General features: G+C 46.6%; 1 protein-coding gene across 3 annotated transcripts in view; it reads left to right on the plus strand.

Annotated features, from left to right (window-relative positions):
* The window catches only part of map1aa (microtubule-associated protein 1Aa), a 136,990-nt gene that overhangs the window by 78,846 nt on the left and 32,064 nt on the right, over positions 1–26,080 (plus strand). Inside the window, exon 1 of one of the 3 annotated variants that reach the window (XM_078532351.1) lies at positions 6,736–6,892. The exons of 1 other annotated variant lie outside the window; for it this stretch is intronic. The gene's annotated coding sequence lies outside the window, so the exon portion shown is untranslated. Of the gene's footprint in view, positions 1–6,735; positions 6,893–10,656; positions 10,789–26,080 lie in introns of those variants that run through there. One more of the 3 variants, XM_078532352.1, reaches the window with a different exon arrangement.

Consider the following 26,080-nt stretch of genomic DNA (forward strand, 5'->3'; position numbering starts at 1 on the left):
TGAAAGAGACAGCACAGTCACAATGGGCCAAATGGCCTCCCTTTGTGCTATAAGGGTTTATGATTCTCTGATCTGTGTGTGCATTGCTTTATCCTCTCAAGATCTGCTTCCTGTGATTGGGCGACGGTGTAGTCCTATAGGGCATCTGACCAATATCTTAAGCAGCAACAATATCCCAGAACCAAAAATAGAAACAGAAAATGCTGGAAAAACTCAGCAGGTCTGGCAGCATCTGTGGAGAGGCAAACAGAGTTAACATTTCGAATCTCTATTACTCTTCCTCAGAGCTCTGAAACGTTAACTCTGTTTCTCTCTCCACAGACGCTGCCAGACCTGCTAAGTTTTCCCAGCATTTTCTGTTTTTATTTCAGATTTCCAGCATCCGCAGTATTTTGCTTTTATCCTAATATTCCAGAACCTTTATTTTTAAGAGGAGGAGAAAGGTTTTTTTTATTTCTAGTTAGTACCGGGTGCTGCTGCCCCTTAATTACTTTATCTATAGGGACACAATGCTTTTACATCAAAAAGTTCTCTGGGTATTGGGTGTTGCTAGAAAGACTGGTATTTTATTTCCCATCCCTGGATACACCTGCTTGACGTGGCCACTTAGATGAGCTGTTAAGAGTCAACCACGTTGACGTGGGACTGGAGTCACAGAGAGATCTAAACCTGGTAAGCACAGCAGATTTCCTTCCTCGAATGACATTAGTTAATCAGTTGTTGCCATGATCCAACAGCTTCGTGGTCATATTTAATGGTGCCTGCTTTTTAAAACGATTTTCAAAGATTAGTGGGATTTGAACTCACTTTCATCTGCATTACCAGATTACCATAACCGCTACAGCAGCACACCCAGCACTCCTCACCATTTCGCTCGGTGACCTACATTGGCCCCAGTGAAGCAAAGCCTCAGTTTTAAAATTTTCATCCTTGTTTTCAAATCCTTCCATGGCCTCGCACCCTACCCCCCCTCCCTCCTCCCTCCTCCCTATCCCTGTAATCTCCTCCAACCCTCATAACCCTCCGAGATACCTGCACTGTTCTAATTCCAGCCTCTTGAACATCCCCAATATCTGTCGCTCCAGCACTGGCGGCCGTGCCTTCAGCTGCCTGGGCCCTCAGCTCAGGAATTCCTCCCCTAAACCTCTCCGCCTCTCTTTTTCCTTAAGACCTATCTCTTTTTATCACCTGACCTAATACCTCGGGATGGGGCCTATTTCAAGTGCATTTCTGATTACATTCTACTGAAGCACCATGGGACACTTTACTATGTTAAAGGCAATATATAAGATTCACTTTTTGCTGTTTGAACGTGCACATGTGACTAGCTGGAACTAGGAAACTCACAGCCAGTGATGGTCGATGGTGGCTGCAGAGAATAATTGCTGGTGGTCACACTAGGTGAACACTGTATAAAGGTGAACTTGATTTGTGTGAAAGAGTTTGTGTCAGAGTGCGTATGTGTGTGTGTGTGTGTCTGGGTGTATACATATGTATGAAAGAGTGTGTGAGTGTGTGTGCGTCTGTCTGTGTCTGAGGTGTATGTGAGCGTGTGTGTGAGCATGTGTTTGAGGTGTGTGTGTGTGTGTCTGTGACGGTGTGTGAGTCAGCATGTGTGTGCGTGTCCGTATGTGAACATGTGTGTGAGCGTGTGTGTGTCTGTGTGTGTATGTGAGCATGGGTGTGTGAGTATGTGTGTTTGCATATGAGCGTGTCTGTGTGTTTGAGTTTGAGCGTGTCTGTGTGTGTGCGCGCACGCTAGCTAATTGCACAGATTGTTGATTTGTGATAACTTGAAGAAACAATAATGATTGATCTGTCGCTGCCCTGACATCCTTCTTCATGCATTCAAACCATAAAAATGCCTCCAGCATCACTAGAAAGGGAGGTTTTGTGCCAGGACCTTTGGTACAAGACCTGGCAGTCAGAGCAAATCCCACTTGGAGAGTGATGACTGGAGAAAGTTAAGAGAGGGTGAAATTGTACTAATGTAACAACTTAATCAGATCACTCAAACATCGCAAACTGCTTGAATGAATGCATCAACTAACACTTGACTGAAATGAAATGAAGTATAAGAGGAGCTCTTACACATCCTGAAGCCAATTGGGACTGATTACAAGCCCCTGAGTCAGTGCACTCTCATGGCACTGTGATGAGGACATTTAGTGAAATCGAATCTTTTACACTGAAGAAGTGGCATTTTAAAATGACCTTTAACGCAACATGACTGCCTCCTGGTTTTAAATCTTCCAGTGTCGCAGGACTGTGATTGTCTCTCGGAGTATATTCTGGATGAAGCCCAGATTCTTCAGGACCCCTTGAACCCGCCAACTGCGTGTTGGTAATTAGCACACCCTCCCAGGCCTGATTCATCAGCCAAAGGAAGATTAAAACTGGATTGGGCACCTGATTGGGGCATCTGGAGGGAGCTTTAAGTGGAGACGGAGATCGTGAGCAGATAGAGACAGCACCATCAAATCTCTCCTGATACTGGGGGTAGGAGGCTTCCGAGGACACCGTTCTCTCAAGGAGGCAACGGACACCTAAAGAGGTGCTCCATGAGATAGCACACAGTACGAAATCACTCCATTGCACACGTCAAAATTAAAACTTCTTTCTTACACCCATCATTGTAAATACATAGGGCTGAATTTTACATGTTGAAAACAGGATTGTTATAGTCCCGAGGTGAGGTATATCTGGTGTGACGACATTGGTTCGTGCTCCCTACACCATCACACCGATCGGCAACAATACGGTGGACAGGCAGGCTCTGAAATCGGGAACCCACTTGCCATTTTGTACTAAGCAATTAACAACCATTTAAGCTCATTAGCAGTCTAATTGACTGCAGTAATATGTCCTCGACGCCATCCTACACTCCCTGCGCGTGAAGCATGGCAGGTGGGAACCTTGTTTTTTCGTTACTGGTTGTAAGGGCGGGTCCGGAGGCTGGAGGAGAGGCCCGTGCCTGGATTTAGCAGGAGAGCCCGTGACAGGCTTTTGACTGGCTGATCTTTGAAATGCCTGAACCCCTGGACAGTATCAGGGGTCTTGCGCATTACAGTCTGCAACTGGGAACTCTGTAACGGTAACATCACTGTAGCACGGCTGCTGTGGTGCGATGTGGGCTTAGCTCTGTCTGTCGGAGATACCCTCACCTCACAGGAGAGGGAGGGGGTGGGGGGGCCAGATGAACAGGGCCAGGAGCCACAGGAAGTGCATGAAGGAGCCCTGTGGAGGAGTGAGGGGTTGCTGAAGGCAGGCTACAGCAGCCACAGAGACCTACCCTGAGAATCGTGTGTACAGGTGTGAAGGGCTTACCTGCAGCTGACAGAGAGATAGTGAGGAGACTTTGGCCTTCCAGAGTGACTCTGACCTCTTGGTGCAACATGGTGGTTGTAGAGACCACATCTCGCTGCATTGGGAGTGGTGAGTGCAGTGGCATCTAATACCAGTGGAATTGAAAATCACAGTGGCTTTGAACTTTCTTGCCTCAGAGTCATTTCAGGCTGTGTGTGGAGATCTGAGTGGCCTCACCCAGTCTGCAGCACACCACGGTATGAAGCCGTTCACAGATGCCACGTTTAGATGTGCACAGCAATTAATTGCCCCATCGCTGACTGCAACAGTCAGACTGAAAGAGCCAGAGGCTTTGCAGTATGACAGGTTTCCCCAGGGTGCAAAGTGTAATTGACCGCACCCATCGAGGCACCAACAGGCCAGCCAGGGACTCTATCAACAGGCAGGGCCAACGTTCAACCAATCTGCAATTGGCCTGTGACCAGCCGTGCATAACGCAGGCGTGTGCAATGTAGCCGGGAGCAGCCATGATTCCTACATGGTCAGGAACTCCCTGTGAGCCAACACACTGAGAGCCACAGCATGACCAGGGCCACATGACCTGTTTCTGTGAGGTAGATTCCATGTCACCCTATCTGACACTCCTGCAGTAGTGCACACTGCTCTCTGGTTGGTGCTACAACATTGAGCCCCAGCTCAGGTCAGCACAATATCATCCCCGACAGACCCGAGCATTGACTTTAACAGGGGCTGTGGGTGTCAGCCTTGGGTGACCCTGGTCCTTGGCAATGGGCAGCCCTTCACCAAACATCCCCCAGCTTTGGGTCTGGAACAATCCTAAAGCCAGGGAATATCACCACACACCTTTTACCATCCTCACTTGGTGCGTAAGGCATGGGCTTTGCCAAACTCCAAACATAAAATGGCTGCCGGTTGGGCTAAATGTTTACAGCTCAGCGCAGCATTTCTGTTACTGAATCCAGAGTTGGAGGAAGACTTCTTCCCTGAGCAACAGCGCCCAGTGGTATGCAGCAGGTAAAAGTCTGTCTATATGTTATCGAGATAGGGAAAAATTAACAGCGGGTGCAAATCCCAGTACCTGAAATGAGTACTGAATATTGCATGGACAATAAGGGAGGGGCACTCACTGTGAGATTACTTAGAATAGCCCCCTGATATCATAGTGCGTTCATCTTTCTGTTGAGAATGTTGGAGGGTAAGGGATGGTCCACTATGACTCGCCTGCCCTTCCCTCACCTACATTATTGACCCAGGATAGGCCACAGATCCTGGATCTTGTCTGTCAGCGATCTCCAAGCTGCCTACACAGTGAGATCAAAAGGCTGCTCAGCTGCTGAGGATCATTGACAGCCTGGCCACACATGTCCACACATGTGTCATCTCCAATAATGATCATTGACGGGCAGCAAGAACAGGTAGTCGACCCTGGGCTGGATATACTGAGGGTAGTTACAGTGCTCCTCTTACAGGTAAACCAATGAGACACAGACAGGAATCATAGCCTGTGACCTCCTACACCGTATGTCTCAATGTCACACCAGACAGTGCACTGGGGGAAAGAGGTAACAGCCCCCCAGCCCCCCACCCCCCCAACCCCCCACCCCACACCCCCCCTCCCCCTTGTTCTGTCTCCCTACCCCCAATGACATCTCTACCCTTCCTTCAGGGTCTCTCTCTTTCCCAATCCATCTACCTGTCCCCCTCTCGCCAGCTCTGAGTATCTGTCTCTCTCCCTACTCCCCTCCCTCCCTGTCTGGCGATCTCACCCAGCTCCCTGTCTGTCCATCTCTTTGTCTCTCAATGTTAGTGTGACTCTCCCTCTCTATAACTTTATATCTCCCTTTCTCTCTCTCCCTCTCTTTGTCTCTCTCCCTGTGTCTGTCTTTGTCTCTCATTGTGTGTCTCTCCCTATATGCCTGTCTCTCCCTCTGTGTTCCTTTGTCTATGTACAGTATGTTTATCTGTGTGCCTGTCTCTGTGTCTGCGTACAGTATGTGTTTATCTGTGTGCCTGTCTCTCTGTGTCTGCGTACAGTATGTGTTTATTTGTGTGCCTGTCTCTGTGTCTGCATACAGTATGTGTTTATCTGTGTGTCTGTCTCTCTGTGTCTGCGTACAGTATGTGTTTATCTGTGTGCCTGTCTCTATGTCTGCGAACAGTATGTGTTTATCTGTGTGCCTGTCTCTCTGTGTCTGCGAACAGTATGTGTTTATCTGTGTGTCTGTCTCTCTGTGTCTGCGTACAGTATGTGTTTATCTGTGTGCCTGTCTCTCTGTGTCTGTGTACAGTATGTGTTTATCTGTGTGCCTGTCTCTGTGTCTGTGTACAGTATGTGTTTATCTGTGTGCCTGTCTCTCTGTGTCTGCGTACAGTATGTGTTTATCTGTGTGCCTGTCTCTGTGTCTGCGTACAGTATGTGTTTATCTGTGTGCCTGTCTCTCTGTGTCTGCGTACAGTATGTGTTTATCTGTGTGCCTGTCTCTCTGTGTCTGTGTACAGTATGTGTTTATCTGTGTGCCTGTCTCTCTGTGTCTGCGTACAGTATGTGTTTATCTGTGTGCCTGTCTCTCTGTGTCTGCGTACAGTATGTGTTTATCTGTGTGCCTGTCTCTCTGTGTCTGTGTACAGTATGTGTTTATCTGTGTGCCTGTCTCTGTGTCTGCGAACAGTATGTGTTTATCTGTGTGTCTGTCTCTCTGTGTCTGCGTACAGTATGTGTTTATCTGTGTGCCTGTCTCTCTGTGTCTGTGTACAGTATGTGTTTATCTGTGTGCCTGTCTCTGTGTCTGCGTACAGTATGTGTTTATCTGTGTGCCTGTCTCTCTGTGTCTGCGTACAGTATGTGTTTATCTGTGTGCCTGTCTCTGTGTCTGCGTACAGTATGTGTTTATCTGTGTGCCTGTCTCTCTGTGTCTGCGTACAGTATGTGTTTATCTGTGTGCCTGTCTCTCTGTGTCTGTGTACAGTATGTGTTTATCTGTGTGCCTGTCTCTCTGTGTCTGCGAACAGTATGTGTTTATCTGTGTGCCTGTCTCTCTGTGTCTGCGAACAGTATGTGTTTATCTGTGTGCCTGTCTCTGTGTCTGCGTACAGTATGTGTTTATCTGTGTGCCTGCCTCTCTGTCTCTGTCTCTCCCTCTTTTGTCTGTCTCTCACTCCCTCTTTCTTTCAGTGTCTGTCTCTATCTCCCTCCTTTCAGTTCTGTCTCTCTCTTTATCTCTGTCCATCTATGTCTCTCCTTCTTCCTGTGTCTATCTCACTGTCTCTCTCTCTCTCACACTGTTTGTGTATGTCTCTCTCCCTCCTTTCAGTGTCTGTCTATCTCTATCTGTCTCTCCCTCTGCGTGTGTCTGTCTCCCTCCCTCCCTCCATCTCTCCCAGTGCTGTGAGGGTTAACGCTGCTGGTGCATTGATGGTGTATGTGTGTGTGTGAGAGAGAGGCTGAAGCAGGCTGGGGCGGCTCCGCCCTGGAGTCGAGCCCAGGCAGCTGGAGGCTGCAGAGTGAGACTGACTGAGCGCCGAGCGGGCAGCTGAAAGTGGCTGGGCAGAGGCGGCCGGATAGCGGGTAGGTGCTGGACCAGGGAGTGGGCTGTGTACAAAGGTTGGGGTAAGACTCACAGTCGGATTGGAGTGGGACTGTCGCAGCTTTTAGTGTGGAGTCTGATCACTGTGTGTCAGCAAGGAGGGAAAAGCGTTGGCTTTAGCTATGAAGAGAAGTGGGTTTTAGGTTTTATGTTGATAAGGAGTTTGGAAGTAAGATTAATTCAGACAGGGGATTAATTGATGGCATCAGTGGTTGGCAACAGATGATTGTAGCCTGTCTGGTGCACACAGCAGGCTGCAGCCCTGAAATCTCTAACACATATGGAGGCATTTGTGTGTAAAAATACTTATATTTTCAATGATCTGTTTTTACTCAACTCCCTCGAGTGTCCCTCTACGTTGTGCCCAGACTTCTAGGTCCACGATGAACTGATTTTACGGATTTATATAATTATAGGCGCTGCTGCTTTTTATTTTTTTTTAAAGACAAGCCTGGTTGCAATTCGCCCAGCTCAAAAATTGCCAAGTATTACAAAAATGAGATGATTTTTTTCCCCCCTCCTCCTTGAAACGTTTCGCTCCTCCCCTCCCTAGGAAAGAATAATACACTTTATAACCGCGCATCTCCAGCCGGAGTGACATTCAGAATGTGTGTGTGGGGGGGGGGAAAAAAAGGAATTGTTGAAAAATTCAAGGCTTTAATGAGCAAACATGAAGTATTCAGATAAAGGCCAGGGTGCAATAGAGGAGAGAGAGAGAGAGAGACTCTGTACACTGCGGCAAATCCTGCAGTGTCACAATCTGCTCTGCTAACCTCTCTCCAGACATTTCTCTGCAGTGTTCCTCAATCCTCTCCGGATCATTGAGAAAATCTGTTTTTCCACAAGACGGGGCAAAACCATCTAGAATTTCCATTTTTAAAACGCCTAGAAGCGTTTCATTTTTGCTTGAAGCCCCTCGTCATTGAAGAGGGGCTATATAAAATTTATATTTATACTTTATGTATTATATATATATTTATCTGATATATATTTATCTGATATATATTTATCTGATATATATTTATATATATTTATCTGATATATATTTATATATATTTATCTGATATATATTTATATATATTTATCTGATATATATTTATCTGATATTTATCTGATATATATTTATCTGATATTTATCTGATATATATTTATCTGATATATATTTATATATATTTATCTGATATATATTTATCTGATATATATTTATATATATTTATCTGATATATATTTATATATATTTATATATATTTATCTGATATATATTTATATATATTTATCTGATATATATTTATCTGATATATATTTATATATATTTATCTGATATATATTTATCTGATATATATTTATATGACAGTTTTATATAAATATCTGTCATATGACAGATTTATGACATAGATTTATATATATTTATGACATATAGGTAATATATATTTATGACATATAGATATAGATATATTTATGACATATAGATATATATATTTGTTCTATCAAAGCTTTTAATAAAACCTTACAGGTGACTCTATGGGAGACCCAGGTTCTTTTTTATTTTGGTTCCGCTAATATATTTCCGCACCTCATTCATTTTCCTGCTGCTAATCACTTATTAAAGGACAGGGGGTCAGAATTGACGGTCTTTTTTAATAGTCTGCGATTGAAACAAACAGCCTAGGTTTCCACAGGTGCGGCTGCCGGAGTTTGGACCGCAGAGGGTGCTCAGTCCAGAATCGTCTCTATCAGGTTTTGATTTTCCATCCTTCTCTCTCTTCCTCTCTCTCTCTCTCTCACACTCACTCACTCAATCTCTGCTTCATTTCTCCCTTCCCCTCCCGGGACTCAGCAGAAGGTGATGCTCCGGGCATATGTCCTTTTGTTTTAAGTGTTTGAGATGCCTGAACATTTCTGCTTTCTGCAAACCAGCCTCGTCGCAGCATCTCCAATCTCGGTTGGCGCTCAATCGCAATCTTGCAACCTTTTGTGGCGCAATGGGGTTTTTTTTTAAAATCAGACTGCGGTGCTAAATTTCCGTATCTGGTTACAGCCCAAATTCAGTGTATCTGAAATCCCCTGCAATCCACAAAAATCACAATGGGAGAAGCTGGGTTCGAATCTACATTATTCTTTATATAATGTGAATGTGAGGGTTGCTGTGCAGGAGGAGTTGGGCATGGGTAGAAAGTAGGAAAATGCTGTATCATTGGTGCCTGGCGGATGCTGACCTTTTAACCCATTGTGAGCTGAGGCAGATTAAGAGATTAAGTTTTAACATTCAGGAGAATCTAATCTATTTGACAAGGGGCAACAGAATTCAATTCTGACCCGCAGTGGAACAACCTGGGCTCGATCAGGTTCAAACCTTTTAAGTCTCGGCTTGGAGGTTTGAGATTTTCAGAGGGGCGTTTTATTTGTAGGATTGTAAAAAGCATCGCTTGGCCGAAGGGAGTTTGCATTTTCCAATGTCACTGGTTTTCCGCAGCCCGGAATATTGTGAATCCAGCCTAATCCCCACTCCCCAGAGACATGTTAGCGAAATGGCATTCTGAGCGACCAGGGCTTTGTCCCGGGGACAGAGAGAGAGACCCAGCCAGGGTCAGGGTAGGCTGGACCCCCGGACTGAAGTTATACCAACACAAGGGGGCTGGGCAGTCAGCATCTCTATTTTAAAACTGGGGTATTTTCTCTGTGTAATGTCACGGATGTAGCTATAACAGATTGTGTGTGTGGCCAGTTTAGTTGCTTTATTGCCAAGATAACCATTTTAAAATGGATCTCTTGATGAACAACAGGGAGAGATAAATGTGAGTTTAAATTGGGGACAGGTATTTGATTTTTATTTTAATAACACAGTCTGTCTCAAACAAAATGCTTTTTTATCATTAACTCCTGCTCTTTGCTTCCCCCCCCTCTCCCTCTCCTCTCCTTGTGAAGAATGATTCAGATGCCAGCAGTGACTTGGCTGCAGTTTTTATTTATTAATGATTCTGGTCGCTTGGTGCGCGGGTGTCCGGGATTGGAAACTTGCTGCAGTGGTAGCAGGGAAAACCCGGACTGGATTTCATTCATTCATTCAGGAGGTGTCAGACCATTCTTACACCTCCCCCATCACCCCCCTCCCCCCCACTACCCACCACCATCCCCACCCCCACACACAACCCCAACCTGCCCCCAGAAAATGCCCATTCTCAGAATAAAGGGAAACTGGCAGCACTCATTCATTAGCCCAGGAGGGTTCCGACATCATGAATATTGCAGTTTGTGTATCAACATTCCCGCAGTTTATAATCCGCTCCCCCACCTCCCCAAGCTACCCTTTCTCACTATCCTCCCCCTTCTCTTGCACCCCCTCCCTCCCCCTCTTCTGGCCTCTCCCCTCATCCACCTGCCTCACCCACCCCTCCCACACTCCTTCCCCCCCTCTCACTACTGCCTGCCTCTCTCACTCATGCCACCAATCCTCATCCCGCAACTCCCACCCCCCTTTACTCTAGCTCACCCTGCCTCGCACACCTCTTGCACCCTACCTCATCCGAACCCCTTCTCCCCTCCCTCTGCCACTCCCCCTTTTCCCTATCCTGCCACTCCCCTCTCTCTCTTTCTCTCTACCCTCTCTGCCACTCCCACGCCCCCCCTGCCAGCCCTGGCCACTCCCCTCCTGGGAAAGATTTATCAGTCGACTCCGCAATGCTGCTCCAGTTTTGACTCTATTCGAGCAGAGGGGCAGCATGTGTAAAGTTAGCCTGGAGCAAAATGAGCCTGTGCAACATCTTAGTCAGCAACAGCCTCACACCCAATGATTGGCTCATCCACATAAGGCGCAAAATGGCAGGATGACTTGTGAATTTTGATAAGACGCTCCTCAGGATCCACGTAGAGCTCAGCGGTGAGTGGCCAGGGATCCTGGGTGTATTGGTGTTCTTTTTCAGGCCCTGTTAACTCCCAACTGGAAAGTCACACGTTAGACGCTCACTCCTGTCATCTCTGAGTGAGAGGGTTATGGATGAGGCTCCACCATTTGTTTGCCTTTTGTGTGACCTTGCTGCGTACAAATGATGTTTGTCTACCTGACAGCAGTGATTTGTTGGTACTGAAGAGCTTCAGGGGGTCCTGAGGAATTACTAACTTTTTCATTTCCCATCTTGCCCAGGTTGGACTGGTGGATGATCTGGTCTCTGGTTGCAGTTAAGCTGGTGTTGTGTGGTGATACAGTGATGGCTGCTGCTCTCTCCCCAACTCAAATTGTTCCTGTTGCAAGAAGGAAATTTAATTTTGGTGACTTTGGGAACTTGGCATCCTGTTTTCTGTTTGGTTAGGAGTCAGCGAGGAGAGAATTTACCCTCTCCCAACAGCGCCACTGGCCCCTTGAGCATCCCTGATTTTTGACCTGCTACACCGTTGGCGGCCGGGCCTTCAGCTACCTGGGATCTAAGCTCTAGAATCCCTCCCCTAAACCTCTCCACCTCTCGCTCCTCCTTTACAATGCTCCTTAAGACTGACGACCTTGACTGTGCTTCTGGGGACTTGTCCTGATGTTTTCTGACCTGGCTCGGTGTCAAATTTTGTTTGGCAATCGTTGCCGTGAAGCACCTTGGGATGATTTGCTATGTTAAAGGTGCTAGATAAATGCAAGCTCTTGTTGTAAACTAAGCAGGGAGAAAACACACTGGGATAAAAGCAAAATACTGCGGATGCTGGAAATCTGAAACAAAAACAAAAGTGGCTGGTTTTTGTTTTGTTCCAGAAAACACACTGACCCTGGCGTGTTTGGTACAATCTGCTGGGCCCTCAAAACGTTTGTATTCAGCTAAAAGATCCACTTTGAAGTGAACGGTCACTGGTTGGTTGAAGCATCCAGGCTAAATCAGTCTGAACAAATCATTGCTGTGCGATCACAATGCTGCAGAAAGCTCTGGAGAGGACAGAGATTGTACTGGGCTAGCACTGTCGCAGTGGGCCGAATGGCCTGCTCCATAAATTTCTTCCATTTCATGACTGGACGTTTAATGGGAGACAGGCTCGGTTGTTGGCTGAGCAGGTGGATTCTGTCGGATTTGCAGTGTGAGGTGGCAGGTCGGTGAATCGGCGTCAGAGAAATGTTGGAGATTGTTTCGGGTAGTTTAGAGAACGAGGGTAGGTTGGTTTAATTTATTTTTTTCCCCTGAGTTGGGAAAGCCCCGATTTGCAGGGAATTTGGAACCTACTGTTACAAGTGATGGAGATAAGCAGATAGAGGATTAAACGTAACATGGGAGGAAAAGGGAGAAGAGAGGCTGGAGAAGAAGGAAATTGATTTAGCAGAAAGCCAGATATGAATCTTGTTCCCTCGGTGATGACTCGCTGGATTTCAGACAAGGGCAAAAAAAATGGTGTTCACTTCTGTCTGAAACCTCCGCTGAACTGTGTGCAAAATATTTTCTACATATGCATTTTTCAGCAGGAACAAGGAAACAATATAAGAGTACCCTCGAACGTTATGTGTCTGGATTTGGGTGTCAAGTGGTACAGTTTAAGTATAGTGTACAGTTCCTAAATTACCACCCTGCCTTGTCCCTGCAGCACAGATTCATTCAGCAAGCAGCCTCCTTCTGCAACCAATTCACTCATATATTCGCTGATATAGACTTGGGGGTTTCCTCGCTTTCGCCATACTGGATATGCTTATAAATTGGAGAGTGTGTGCTGCAGACGGCCTGGTGCCTGCTTAACCAGTCACTGTTAGACTGATGTGGGGGGCATCCTTAGCATCGTAGAGGGCTGTCCCATTTTTTAAGGAGAAGGAATTTTCATTTCTGTTGAGCCTCTTTGCATCTTTAGACTGTCCCAAAGCCGATGAAGTGCAGGAAACCCAGGAGCCAATTTTCACACAGCAAGCTCACCCAAACAACATTGACCAGATATTCTCTCTTTTTTCTCTTAGACAGGTCGGTTGGGGATTTTGGGATAACTCTCCTCCTGTTCTTCAAAATAGTGCCATGGGATCCTTTATGTCCACCTCTTGGGGCAGACGGGTCTTTGGTTTAGCACCTCCTCTGAAAGATGTCAGCACCGACAGTGCAGCATGCCCTCAGTACCGCACCGGAGCATCAGCCTGTGGGTGGAATTTTATGGCCCCATCGTGGCGAGGGAAGGCCGGTAAAATCGGGCGAGCGGTTCCAAAACTCCATCGATTTTGGCGGGATGGGAAAATCCCGGTGAGATGGGGCCATAAAATTCCACCGGTGAGGAGGGGCCATAAAATCCCACCGGGAAAATCCCACCGTTGGGGAGGGGGCCATAAAAATTCTGGCCTACATATTGGGCTCGAGCTTCTGAAGTGGAACTTGAACAGGGGATGAGAGTGTATTGTGTATTGCTACTAAATTCAGCGATCCAAACATGAATTATAAGACCATTTAAATATCTTTGAGTTTAGGAAGTGGCTGTAACTTTACCACGTGTTGACCCTGGACTGGTAATAGCCGCAGTATCACACCAGTGCAGGTGACTTTGCATCTGTTCGTGTGACCGACCAATTAGATTCTTCATTTCAACACTCCAGAGATGCTCGATCTATTTTTAAATCATCTCATCCTAACTTGTTTAAATAGAAATTTTAAATCACTTACTCACCAAGTAAATCCTTGGGCTGCCAGACTGAGAGGAATTCAACAGCACAACACCACATTTAACTGGCCTGCAGGGATTCCTCTTGACTCTACATTCTGGGGGGGCGAATGATATCCTCATCTCACCTCAGCCCACAAAACTAAACCTCCCCCTCGCTCGCTCCCCTCCCCCACCCTGCCGGCTCCCCTCCCCCTGCCTCGCCCGCTCAGTCTCCTCTTGTCCCCCACCCTCTCCGCATTCTACAGCCTTTTGTCAGCTTAACTGACTTTGTTATATTTTCCAACAATCTTTTAAAAAAAATTCTCCACCAGTTGTGGCCAATGTTTATGATTCTAAATTTTTATTTTATTCATTCGTGGGATGTGGGCTTCTCCGGCTGGGCCCAGCATTTATTGCCCATCCCTAATTGCCCCTTGAGAAGGTGCTGGTGAGCTGCCTTCTTGAACCGCTGCAGTCCATGTGGTGTAGGTACACCCACAGTGCTGTTAGGGAGGGAGTTCCAGGATTTTGACCCAGCGACAGTGAAGGAACGGCTGATATATTTCCAAGTCAGGATGGTGAGTGGCTGGGAGGGGAACTTCCAGGTGGTGGTGTTCCCATGTGTCTGCTGCCCTTGTCCTTCTAAATGGTAGAGGTCAGGGGTTTGGAAGGTGCTGTCGAAGGAACCAGGATGAGTTGCTATTCAGCTACTTCTGACCTTTCCCTTCAGGTCACTGCCCGTGTACCAATGATCTAGAAAGGTAACAAGGCAAATGATAGATTAATCTATGTTGGAAGCTTCCCAAGATGATTTGCTGCTTTGCTGCTGTGCCAGTGGATCAGTGAGTAACCCTTTCACCTTTTACACCAGAAGGTTCGACTAAAGACCTGAGCACGGGTTTCCCTCTCTGTACCCCTCTGTGAGAGGGCTGATCTGTCTACGATGCTGTGTTTCAGATGAGAAGTCAAACTGAAGCCCCTCTGCCCTCTGAGATGGATGTGATACATCTCGGGCACGATTTTGAAGAAGAGCAGGGCGTTCTCCCCAGTGACCTGGCCAATATTTATCCCTCAAACCACGTCAAAAAAAAACAGATGATCTGGTCATGATCACATTACTTTTTGTGGGAGCTTGCTGTGCGCATATTTTGTTTTCTACATTACGTCAGTGACAACACTTCAGAAGTATTTCATTGGCTGTGAAGTGCTTTGGGATGTCCTGCGGTGGTCGTGAAAGGCGCTATAGAAATGCAAGTCCTTTCTATTTCTGGATAGCTCAGCAACCAACTCCAGATTACTTTAAAGCCAAAAAAAGACTTCAAGAATGAACTTTTTCATTTTTGCAAACACATTTTACGATTCTTCGCTTCTGATGTGACATCTACTATATAATACGCTGCCAATACAGTTATATATGGATAGGCTTCTGCTGAATTCCATTGGATAGACTCAGCCTCACTCTATTAATAAGACCCCTTCCCAACCCTATAAAAAATGCTGAAATATTTTTGGATTACATTGAAAGTTTACATATTTTGTTCATGACCCCATCCCTAAGGTGTACCTGGAGATTTTTTCTACATTAACAGAATTATATGATTTCAAGTTGTGATCATTGTGGGGGGGTGTTACGATGCAGAGTAAAGCTCCCTCTACACTCAGTCACAATGCAGAGTAAAGCTCCCTCTACACTCCCCTAGCATTGAGCGTCTCTGTCACAACCCCAGTTCATCTTTTCCAAATTTCATTCTGGGATTATGAATACAGCTACATAAATGGATAAAAGCAAAAAACTGTGGATGCTGGAAATCCAAAACAAAAATAAAAATACCTGAAAAAACTCAGCAGGTCTGGCAGCTTCTGCGGAGAGGAACACAGTTAACGTTTCGAGTCCGTACGACTCTTCAACAGGACTAAGTTTTTCTATTTTTACTTAGTTCTGTTGAAGAGTCATACGGACTCGAAACGTTAACTGTGTTCCTCTCCGCAGATGCTGCCAGACCTGCTGAGTTTTTCCAGGTATTTTTTACATAAATGGATGTATTTATTTTGCCTCAGTAATGATAGTGTGACCCCTCTCCACTGTCCAGTCACCCACCTCGAGTGAAAACCTTGATTCCTTTTGCACTGTTTCAATTTAAATTTATCTTCCTGGCGTTCAAGTCTTTTCATGGCTCTTGCCTCCTCTCTATCTCTGTAATCTCCTCCAACCCTCTGAGATCTCGACTGTCCTCCCTCTGATGTCTTGGTGATTTTTATCACTCCACCATTGGCGGCTGTGTCTGCAGCTGCCTGGGTCCTACGCCACAGAATTCCCTCCCTAAACCAGTCTGTCCCCCTCTCTCTCTCTCTCCTCCTTTAAGATGCTGCTGAAAACCTACCCGTTCCTTAGTATCTCCATATGTGGCTTGTGTGTCAAATTCTGTTCGATAATGCTATTGCGCAGCACCTTGGGATGTTTCATTCCATTGAAGGTGCTATATAAATGCAAGTTGCTGTTGTTGCATATATGGGCCCACCTTCCTAACGTCCAGCATTGAAAATGTCCATTATTTTTGTCAATGCTGGAGGCCACTGGTGCTGCCCTGGCATCAAAGTCATTAGGGAGGGGCAATAAACGCTGGTCTCGCAGCGCCACCCACATGATTGAGTTAAACAGAAAATTAGTACACATCACATTGGCCTGGCTTTGCCACGCACAATATGTTTCCTTGTTTTGCGTCTAGTTTTATTTCTCCTCATTTGTTGGTGGTAAATTAAGAGGTCACAGAGCTGAGGCAACCCCTAAAGTAACCCCTGGCCACAAGGGGGTCATGAGCATGAATGTTTTCCCATTGGCGCAATCGTTCCCCCCTCGTCCCATTCAGCGACAAACTATCTGAGCTATGTGACTCCTGACCTGCCGGTGTCACTGCCTGAATTCCTGCGGGCGGGCAGCAGGAATTATTTCAAGCCCTTCAGTCAGCTGTCGGGATCACTGAGCTGCTGTGTGTTTATAAACAATAGCCATAAAAGCAAAACTCCGAGAAGCTCCCACTTGCATTGCACGTGACGTGCTGGATTTAGAAAGCAGGCTTTGCAGGGATCACAGGAATGTTCCGGAACATTGCAATCCGAGCCTCACAGCAAGCAGTTAAGGGACCTTGGGACGGAGAGTGAGGGATGTCTTCTTCTGTTTTGAGTGACGGCTGAAGGGTCCATGCCCACAGTGTCTTGAAAACCTATAACTACAAAGAGGCAGGAATTTCCCCTCTGGGTTTTCGGGCCTTGCCATCAGGCTCCATGGGGATTCGGGTGCCCGCGCCCTACGAGGAACAGTCACCCGTCGTGACTTGCCCTGGAGCAGCCAAGTAATGGCCAGAGGGCAGCCTTGCCATCCAAATTATGGATGACGGACGGGCTCTAGAAGCTGGAGAGCCAATCGGAGACCTTATAGCGTGAAAGGAGCAGCAGGAGGCCATGCGAGGTAAGTGAGAGAGAGGGAGATTCAAAATGGAGGTGCCCTCTCTCCAACTTCTTAAAAGTTTAAATAAAAATTGGCCTTGGCAGCCGGGTCACCATGGGAATGGGGGAACCCTTCAATAGGGTGATGTCTGGCTGCTGCTACACCCAGGCTGGTAGGGAGGCCCTCACAGGCCTGTCTGGGGCACTGTTACCCTGGTCTGCTGCCAGGAGCCGGCTTCCAGGGTAGCTCAGCTGGCCCGCACCACCTGCGAGGACCTGGAGGCCGACTGAAAAATCTCATTTGGCCTCAACTGGCCATTCATGACCTTTAATTGGCTGTGTCCGACGTTGGGGTGGGTAGCCCTGTGTGCACTCCCCCCCCCGAGGGCCTGAGGAGCTAAGTGGAACCAGGGAATCGGCACACAGAAGCGGCGCTGCTATTTTCAGTGGCTGCCCACCTCTGATCTTGGCTCCGATGGGGTCTACAAATCAGGCCCCACAACCTGCGTTTATATAGCGTCTTTAACATAGTAAGGGTAGGCCAGCTCAGTTGGCCAGATGGCTAGAGCAGTTTGAAGAATGATGCCCGGATTCAGTCCCTGTAGCATCTGTGGTAGTTAATGTGGGCCTGTCACCTTGCCTTGCCACACGTGTGGAGTGGTGCCCCTCAAACTCTATAAAGCCAACTGTCTCTCTCAAATGGAAGGTGCGCCTGTGATCTTTATGATTCATTATAATATTATTAATGTAGTAAAATATTACACAGTAGTGATTAGCAAACAAACTAGATCTATAGATGGCTAAAAACCTGGTCAAAGAGGTAGGTTTTAAGCAACAGGAAGAGGCCATTCAGCCCCTCAGACCTGATTCCCCAACATTCAATTTGATCATGGTATTGTCTATACCTCAAACTCGTTGAACCTCCATCAATCCATATCCCTCGATCCCTTACCCAATAAAATCTGTCCACCTCACTCTTGAAAGTAGTCATGTGACACTGGGCTTGGGTTTAAATGAAGTTAAAGAAACAACTTGCATTTATATAGCACCTCTCACAGCCTCAGAACACCCAAAAGCGCTTCATAGATAATCTCTCGCACACCCTACCATTTATTTTATCCTTCCATGGGATGTGGGCGTCGCTGGCAAGGCCAGCATTGGTTGCCCATCCCTAATTGCTCTTAAACTGAGTGGGCTGGCTGGGCCAATACAGAGGGCGGTTAAGAGTCAACCACATTGCTGTGGGACTGGAGTCACATGTAGGCCAGATCGGGTAAGGCAGGCAGATTTCCTTCCCTAAAGGACATTAGTGAACAAAATGGATTTTTAATGACAATTGGAGGCAGCTTCATGGTCACCATGACTGAGAATAGCTTCATTTCCCAGATTTATTTCCTGAATTCAAATTTCATCAGCTGCTGTGATGGAACCCGCGTCCCCAAAGCATTAACCCGGGCCTGTGGAGTATTGATCCAGCATCATTACCACTGCACCACCATCTCCATCTGTTGTGACACTGTGTGCATTTGCCTGTGGAGGGACAGTGTTTGAATATGGCCTGGGAGCATCCAATAACTCCTAGGTAACCATGGTGAGGGAATTAGGTGGTCGTTGTTGTCCAGTGTGCGGTTTCTAACTAGAAAAGAAATACTGTCAAAGTAATTTAAGGAATTTAGGGGGTTGGGGTTGAATTAAATCCTTGACAGCGAGAGAACATTTTCAGTAGTTTTTTGTCAAGCGCAGCACAGGCCTTCATGCCTGTTGCCATGGTGATGTGCTTGCATCGTGCTTAAGGAGCGAGGGGGTGGTGGGTATGATGGGTTATCGGGTAATCTGATGATGTGTCTGATAAATGGAAATAAAAACACAAAAGGCGCACATTTTCCAGCAAGAGGTCTGAAAATGGACAAGGGCCTCAGATGCTGCCTGACTGCTTTCTCCCCCTGTCACCCCTGCCGGCCTGGGTATCAGGGGATTGAGGCTGCGTGAGAAACCACTGCTCTCGAGGACACCCGAGCCAACATAAACCAGGATCAACTCTGGCAATGGCCTGATCTGCTTTGGCTCAGCTTCTCACTCCTGGTGGTTTTTAACTAGCTGTGAAATGCGGACTGAATGCTGCATCAGTCACCAAACATGCCTGACTCATGTGTTTACATAGAGCTCTGTATGCACGATACCACGTGTATGTGTGATTCCATGTTTACATGGAGCTCTGCGCATGTATGATTCCATGTGTACATGGAGCTTTCTGTGTGTATAGTTCTACGCGTACACGGAGCTCTGTGTGTGCATGATTTTACGTGTACGTGGAGCTCTGTGGGACTGTGATTCTACATGTACACGAATCTCTGTGTCTGTTTGATCCTGCTTGCGCATGAAGCTCTGTGCATGTATGATTCCCTGTGTACACAGAACTTGAACGTGCATGATTCCCCATGTACACGGAGCTTTGTGGACACGTGTCCCATCAGTCTTCAAATTCTCCCTAAAGCCAGCTTGAACACACAGTGGAGTGAGCGACACTCCACGCGGTTTTGAGCTAAAGCGATTGAGATGAGTTCTGAATGGTGTCTCACCCTATTGTATCTCCCAAAGTTATACTGCCAATTTTACTGTTGCTGTGCAGTAACATTAAACTATCCTTTAAAAGAGCCATGGAGTTTGATTGGGATTCGTTCCTTCCTTCTGGGTAATTCCATTCTTTCTGTTTCTGTAAAATACTATTATGAGGAAGTTGTTTGAATTAATGACCCATGATGCAAACTTGAGTGGGTTAGGTATGTATAAGGGGAGGGTGCTATTTATTGAGGAATTTCTTCTCAACACTTAGCACAAAGGTATATGGATTGTATTCTCTATGGTGGAACATATTTGGCTAGTAGTTAAGGGATGGGGTGCTGATCAAACAGACTGCTTTGTCCTGGATGGTGTCGAGCTTCTTGAGTGTTGTGGGAGCTGCACTTATTCAGGCAAGTGGAGAGTATCCCATCACACTCCTGACTTGTGCCTTGTAGATGGTGGACAGGCTTTGGGGAGTCAGGAGGTGAGTTACCTGCTGCAGAATTCCCAGCCTCTGACCTCTTCTAGCCACAGTATTTATATGACTTTATAGAATTGCACTTGCAAGTTGGATGGAATCCATGGCTTGTTCTAATCACACAATGATATGGCACAGAAGAAGGCCATTCAGCCCCTCCTGCCTGTGCCAACCCTTTGACAAGAGTTATCCGATTAATCCCACTCCTCCCTGGTCTTTTCCCCACAGCCCTGCATTTTTGTTTTGCTTTTTAACTATTTATCCAATTCCCGACTGAAAGCTCCTGTTGAATCTGCTTCCACCGCCCTTTCAGGCAGCGCCTTCCAGATCACAGCAACCAGACTGCAATGCAGACTGGCACTTCTGGGAGTTGGGGTGGGGGGTTTAATTGGAGAGGAGAGGGGAGGGAAGGGTTTATTGCAAATGACTTTGTGCACTGTGTGTGGTGCTAAAGTCTATTAATGAACGGATTCTGTAGCTTATGTTTTCCATGTTGGCATTGGCTGGTTAATCAATTGTTAATAATAGAGTTAATAACAGCTGTTATCACTGCGGAGACAGCAATTATTCTACTGACTGATTTAACTAGTGGTAACCAGATTATCCAACGTGGTTACAAGCAACAATTTGGCAAAATCCATTCTGTTTTGCCCATTGTAGAGACTGCAGGCTTCACCCTGGGTTCTGTATGAAGATATCAGGACTAATCCAACACAAAATCCAGGCTGACACTCCAATACAATACTGAGGGAACGCTACACTGTCGGAGGCGCCATCTTTTACCTTAGATATGAAGCCGAGGCCCCGGCTGCTCTCTGTGCCCTGTATAAAAGATCCCATGGCACCATTTGAATAAGAGCTGGGAGGGAGTCCCCCCCGCTGTCCTTGGACCAATATTTATCTCTCAATGTTATTGAAGGACACATGATCTGGTCATTATCACATTGCTGTTTTTGGGAGCTTGCTGCTGTGTTTCCTCTATTACAACAGTGACCACACTCCAAAAAAGGTAATTTATTGGCCGTAAAGGACTTTAGGACCTCCTCAGGTCATGAAAGGCGCTACAGAAATAAAAGTCATCTTTTCCTGGACTGTTACACTAGCCAGTGCTGATTGCTAGTTTTGACATTCCACAGTTTACCTCTGAGGCCAGAAGTAGCTAAAAATGAACAAACCAGCCATTTCCAACATTCCACAAGTCTCTGGAAGATTCCAGCACAACACAGCAGCTGCTGAGAATTAGAGTCAGGCTTTTGTATAACTGCTGGGCCCAGTTTCCGAGGGACTTGGTCACTATTTAATTGTGTGCAGTCGTACAGACACTTGCTGCTCATGGTGTTGTCTCCCTCGCTGGTTGGTTACCCACTCACTGACTAAGTCCTGATCCAGTGTATTTCTTTGCTTGGCAAATTTTCTCTGCTATTAGTTTGTGTATTTGAGCGAGTGTCGAGTGAGAAATGTGACAATCTTTCCTACAAATCCCTCCACCACCTACGCACAGTGACAGCAGTGTGTGCACCATCTACAAGATGCACTGCAGGAACTTACCAAGACTACTATGCAGCACCTTCCAAACCCTCGACCACTACCATCTAGAAGGACGAGGGCAGCAGACACATGGGAACACCACCACATGGAAGTTCCCCTCCAAGTCACTCACCACCCTGACTTGGAAATATATCGGCCGTTCCTTCACTGTCACTGGGTCAAAACCCTGGAACTCCCTCCCTAACAGCACTGTGGGTGTACCTACACCTCACGGACTGCAGCGGTTCAAGAAGGCAGCTCACCACCACCTTCTCAAGGGATGGGCAATAAATGCTGGCCCAGCCCTGTTGGCGGTGCTGCACTGTTGGTGGTGCTGCACTGTTGGCGGTGCTGTCTTTTGAATGAGACATTTAACCCGAGGTCCCATCTGCCTGATTGGGTGGTGTAAAAGACCTATAAAGCACTCTTTCGAAGAAGAGCAGAAGACTTATTCCCTGTTTCCTGGACAATATTTATCCCTCGATCAACATCACAGTAAAAGCAGATTATCTGGTCATTATCACATTGTGGGAGCTTGCTGTGCACGAATTGGCTGCCGCGTTTCCTACATTACAACAGTGACTACACTTCCATAAATATTCCATTGGCTGTGAAGCACTTTGAGCCGTCCAGTCATCCAGGCGAGAAAAGCGCTATATAAATGCAGGAATTTCTTTCTTTGTCAGCAAAGAATTGGAGTTTGTTTACCAACTGCGTAAAGACAAACTGAAAAGCCACCTAGTGTCTTCAGTGAAAAAACTCAGGCTGAGGCCCAGAATGCAGGCCGCAAGCAAGATTGGAGTCTTTGGGAGCAGATGTTTTTGTAAACAAGAGTAGAGTGAGGTCAGGGAGGCATTCCCTAGTTTCCAGAGATGGGAACACCACCACCTGGAAATTTCCCTTACAAGCCACTCGCCATCCTGACTTGGAAATATATCGCCATTCCTTCACTGCCGCAGGGTCAAAATCCTGGAACTCCCTCTCTAACAGCACTGTGGGTGTACCTACACCACATGGACTGCAGCGGTTCAAGAAGGCAGCTCAAGGGGCAACTAGCGATAGCCAGCTGGCCTAGCCAGTGAAACCCACATCCCGTGAATGAATTAAAAAAAAATCAATTAGCATGCAAGACAATGTGGTGAGTCTTAAGATGCACACAGGAGGAAAGTGTAGGAGCATGACAGGTTCATTCAAAGGACTGTACTAGAAAGTGATCATGACCTGTTAAGAAATGAAACATTTGCTTGAATAGGTGAAAACCAGAGAAATCTGAAATCTGGTCTCCCTATCTTTTTAGTTGCTACCAAAAATACCTGTGCTATAATTGGTGTAGTGACTTTAATTGGATCAATGGTGGAAGGCCCAAGCGATTCACATCACACGTCACAGCCAGTCCGAAAATGGGACAAACGCTCGGCCATTTTCAGTGGACAGATGGAGCAGCTGAAGGCTGATGGCCGAGGGAGTCTGTTATTTGTAAGTAGCTGGATACTGCCCCTTGTGCTGTGTAAATGAGGCTGTGATGCACAATGGGGAAGCCAGCCATTGTACCCATTCAGCTGCTGCGGACTGACTGAATGCCGTTTTATGTCACCAGAGATGACTAATTGGGCCGTGCTAACAGAACTGATCTTTGTGTTCGAGCCAGCCGCTGAGTTCTTTGAAAGGTGCTATAGGCATCTCTTCAAGCTTTTCACTGAGATCGGAAAATTAATCCCGGTATGTTTTAATCGACAGCGATTAGCGCTGCATGTTTAAAGAGAGACGTTGGTACACAATGGAGGGAACCATCTCGAAAATGCATCCCTTGCTTTTGGTATAATTTCCCAATTTTGCGCTCAAACGTTTTTCTGTTTGAGTTTCGGTCAGCTCACTGCAATTCCATTACTGACACTGGCCTCCCTCAGAGGAAACAAATCCTAGACCCACCCCCTTTTTGGCTGGTGGTGGGGAGGCGGGGTGGTGACTGGGGGGGGTATGGTGACTGGGGATTGGGATCCAGTGTTTTATTGACCAAAATTCAGGCAGTAGTTCAGTGTTCATTTCTGCTGTTTCCTGTACAGATGTATATCATACTGAAAGGTTGAGAAGAGAAAAATAGATATTTTTGTTATGACAGCAATCCAAAGTTTGATAATGAAAATGAAAGACTGATGGTATAATAACCAGGGTCGTCTCTGATTTGAGATTTCGTGCAAGAACTTTTTTATTCATTCACGGGATGTGGGCTTCGCTGGCTGGGCCAGCATTTATTGCCCATCCCTAGTTGCCCCTTGAGAAGGTGGTGGCGAGCTGCCTTCTTGAGCCGCTGCAGTCCCTGTGGTTGTAGGTACACCCACAGTGCTGTTAGGGAGGGAGTTCCAGGATTTTGACCCAGTGACAGCGAAGGAACGGCCGATATATTTCCAAGTCAGGATGGCGAGTGGCTTGGACCTGGAACTTGCTGTCCACGAGGGTGGTGGGAGCGAAGAGGATCAATGATTTAGAAAGGAAATTGGACGGGCACTTGGGGGAGTTAAACTTTTAGGGTTACGGGAATAGAGCGGTGGAATGGGAATGACTGGATTGCTCTAGGATAGTGAGTGGGCTGCATGAGGGTCTCTCCCTCACCACAGTGGGCCCCGAGATTGAAATCAGGCACGTGCGACCCATTATATAATTAGGGACAAATTAAATGACCGGCTAAAGTAACATAAAAAAGCGCAACCTCCCACATCCTCCAGTGTCGTAACCAAGGTGGTCTACCGGGATGGGGTAATTTTGCTAACTCCGCTTGCATACCTACAATTTGCAGGGTGTGCCGATTGAAGTGTAGCAGCACTTTGGACGCATGGCTCTCACAGTCAATGTTGTGTGCAATCAGCAAGCATCTCACTTCACGTGCCCTTGCTTTGCACGTGTATCACTTTAGTAACACCCAGTAGGGGAAAAAAAAAACTACGCTGACGGAAACCAGCAGAACCCGGCAGCCCTGCCCATGGGCAATGGTCAACAAAATGTCTCTCGAGCCCACACTCAGAACCCTGATGGACCACAGCTTGCCCTCCACTACTCTACCCGAGAGCTGGCACGGACTCGACTGACATACCTTTATCTTTGTTCTTTCATGGGAAGTGGGCATCGCTGGCGAGGCCAGCACTTGTTGCCCGTCCCTAACTGCCCTTGAACTGAGTGGCTTGCTCGGCCAGTTCACAGGGCAGCTAATAGTCAACCACATTGCTGTGGGTCTGGAGTCACATGTGGGCCAGGCCGGGTAAGGACAGCAGATTTCCCTCCCTAAAGGGAACCAGATGGGGTTTTACAACAATTGTTTCATGGTCACCGTTACTGAAACTAGCTTTATATTCCAGATTTATTTGCTGAATTTAAATTCTACCAGCTGCCGTGGTAGGATTTGAACACGTGTCCGCAGACTGCGTGTCTAGATTGCCTATCCACTATGCAACCGCCCCCTTGTGTGCCATAAGGACTCTCTGATTTGCCTTTCTATAGCATGTTTCACCTCCATAGGATACTTTACAGCTAATGAAGCACCTTTTTTTATTTAAAGTGTAGACACTTCTGTAAAGGAGGAACATTGGTGAACTTGATGCGTTGGTTAATATTTGCATTCTAATACAGGTCCTTGTGCAGGATCAGGTTTAGTTTAAACACAGAGGTTAGCCTGTTCCATTGGGCTTTTGAGCGGCGGGAGGGAGAGATTTGCATAAATATACTCAACATGGGTTACCTGCTTGTGCTATTACGACTGATAATGAACTGATGGGATATTAGTCAGCCACTGAGTAAGATTTCACCTGCACTCACTGCTGTGTGGCTCTAGTTGGCTAGGATGGACACCCCCAGGGCTTTCCATGTTTGTTTCTTTCAAATGAGGCTTTAAACTGAGGCCCTGTTTGTTCTCAGATGGATGTAAAAGATCCAGTGGCCATTATTTTGCAGAATATTGCTGAAAAGAGAGACATGTTACCAAAGCGCTTTGTCTTCATTCACCAGGCCAAATGCAAGAGTGTTACATTTCAAATGATCACAACAATTTATACTACAGGAGAAAAGGGATGTTGATTGGCTGGCAAGTCGACTCTGATTGGCCACTTACCTGAGGTTCCCAGTGCTTTCGCCATGGCAACGTCAGTGCCAATGAGTTGACTTGCCAACCAATCAGCATCCTTTTCTCCTGTAGCATCAATTGTTGTGATTGTTTGAAATTTGGTATTCTTGTCTTTGTCCTGATGAGTGCAAGACAAAAAGCTTCAACAACATGTCTTTCTTTTCAGCAATATTCAAGTTCTGAACCACTAAGTGACTATTTTGAAGACATTCTCCCTGGTGCCTTGGCCAATATTTACCCCTCAACTGACCCCACCAAAACAGAGGAGGTTTGTTCAAAATGACCAATTTGTTCCTTAAACCATTGGCCCCGTATGTGGCCCTTGATTGAGATCAGTGTTGAGCACCAAGGTTGAAATGTTGCAGGATCAAAGCTCATCGAGATTTAATGGTTTGGGTGATAAAAGATTGCGGTGGGGAGGGGTGACTGAGGCTTGTTGATAACGGACCAGAATCCACTCAGAAAACA

Source organism: Cetorhinus maximus, chromosome 30 (genome assembly GCF_964194155.1).
Source record: "Cetorhinus maximus chromosome 30, sCetMax3.hap1.1, whole genome shotgun sequence".
Lineage (NCBI taxonomy): Eukaryota > Metazoa > Chordata > Chondrichthyes > Lamniformes > Cetorhinidae > Cetorhinus > Cetorhinus maximus.